At 29.2% G+C, this 2,178-nt stretch overlaps 1 pseudogene; it reads left to right on the top strand.

The window, feature by feature from the left end:
• The first annotated feature begins 1,270 nt into the window (after window positions 1-1,270).
• LOC112473636 lies at window positions 1,271-1,389 on the top strand (annotated as a pseudogene).
• Window positions 1,390-2,178: the final 789 nt, after the last annotated feature.

Raw genomic sequence — 2,178 nt, 5'->3', positions numbered from 1 at the left:
GAAACTTTCAAAATGGAAAAGCAAGGAGAAAAAGAGACTGGGAAAAAAAGAGCACAGAATATCTAAGAACTTCAGGACAACGATAACTGCGTGACAAAGAGCTAACATACATGTAATGGGAATACCAGAAAAAGAAGAAAGGAACAGAAAAAAATATTTTAAGCAATAATGACTCAGAATACCCCTAAATTACTGTCAAAGGGACCACAAATTCATTAAGTTCAGAGAATACCAAACAGAATAAATGCCTGCAAATCTACATTATATTCAAACTATAGAAAATCAAAAATAAAGAAAAAAATATTGTTAAGAAGCCAGAGGGGGAAAAAAAATACCTTATCTATGGATGAGTAAAGATAAGAATTATGTCTAACCTCTCCTCAGAAACCATGTAACAAGAAGAAAGCAGAGCAAAATATTTAAAGTGTTGAGATAAAAACACACCAACCTAGAATTCTTAACTGTAAAATTATTCTTTAAAAGTAAAGGAGAAATAAAAATATTCACAGACAAACAAAAAATTGATGTAATTTGTTGTCAGTAGACCTGCCTTGTAAGAAGTGTTAAAAGAAATTCTTCAGAAAGAATATTATATAAGTCAGCTTGGATCTACATAAAGAAAAGAAGAGTACCAGAGAAGTAAAGACTAAATAAAAACTTGTGTCTATCCTATTCCTAACTGATTTAACAGAAAACAACTTGTTCAAAATAATAAAAGCAACAATATATTTGATTAAGTATATGTGTGTATACCTATATGTACATATATACATATGCATACACATATATATATGTATATACACACATATATACACACACATATATATATATATGTGTATGCATGTGTATATTTGCATGTGTATATAGCAGAAAATTACTAAGGACATAGTTAAACTAAACAGCATCATCTGTCAACTGACTTAAATTGACATGTCAACTACTTAATCCAATAATAGCAGAATATACATTCTTTTCAAATTCATATGGAATATTCACCAAAACGGACCACATTCCGGCCATAAAATACACTTTAATAAATTTAAGAGAATAGAAATCATACATCTGCTCTCAGATTACAGTGGAATTAAACTGGAAATCACTAACAGAAAGATAGTTAGAAAATCCCCAAATACTTGGAGATTAAACAACATGCTTCTAAATAGCATATAAGCTAAAGAAGAAATCTCAAGAGAAATTTAAAAATGTTGAAATAAATAAATGTGAAAATACAATTTATCAAATATCGTGAGATGAAACAAATTAGTGCTTTGTCTATGGCCGTGCTACCCTGAACAAGCCCAATCTCGTCTGATCTTGGAAGCTAAGCAGGGTTGGGCCTGGTTAGTAATTGGATGGGAGATCACCTAGGAAGACCAGGTGCTATAAGTGCAAAAAATAAAAATAAAAAATAAAAAAACAATAAGGGATTGTAAGCTGAACAGAATTAAAATGAAAATAGGAAATCAATAGAGAAAATTAACAAAATCAAAATCTGATCTGTTGATAAGATCAATATAATTGATAAGCATCTAGCCAGGCTAACTAAGGAAAAAAAAAAGAGAGAGAGTTGACTCAAAATACTAATATTAGAAATAAAAGAGGATACATCACTACAGATCCCACAGATATTTAAAAACCAATAAGCAAATATTAAGAACAACTCAATACCCACAAATATGATTACCTTGATGAAATGGACAAACTATTTGAAATACTCAAGCAGACAAAACTAACACACAAAAAATAAAAATTTGATTAGGCTTATATCTTTTAAAGAGACTGAATTAATAATTAATTATATTCAAAAACAGAAAGCACCAGACCCAGGTAGGTTCACTAGTGAATTCTATCAAACATTTAAGGAAGAAGTTATACCAATTCTCTATTATCTCTACTTAACGCATTCTAAGAGTCTAGAATTACATTAAAACCAAAACCAGACAAAGACATTACAAGATAAAAAATCTACAGAAGAATATATCTCATAAACATAGATGTGAAAATACTCAACAGAATATTATCAAATCCAAATCAACATGTTTAAAAATAATTATACAGCACAACCAAAAATATTTATCCCAGGTACAAACCTGGCTCAACATTCAAAAATCAGTTAATGTAACCTATCATATCGAAACAAGTTTAATAATAAAAACCACATAATAATGTCAATAAATG

The sequence above is a fragment of the Pteropus alecto genome, unplaced genomic scaffold (genome assembly GCF_000325575.1).
Source record: "Pteropus alecto unplaced genomic scaffold, ASM32557v1 scaffold109, whole genome shotgun sequence".
Classification (NCBI taxonomy): Eukaryota; Metazoa; Chordata; class Mammalia; order Chiroptera; family Pteropodidae; genus Pteropus; species Pteropus alecto.
Note: the sequence above shows the minus strand (reverse complement) of the source record. Positions and strands in the feature narration are given on the sequence as shown.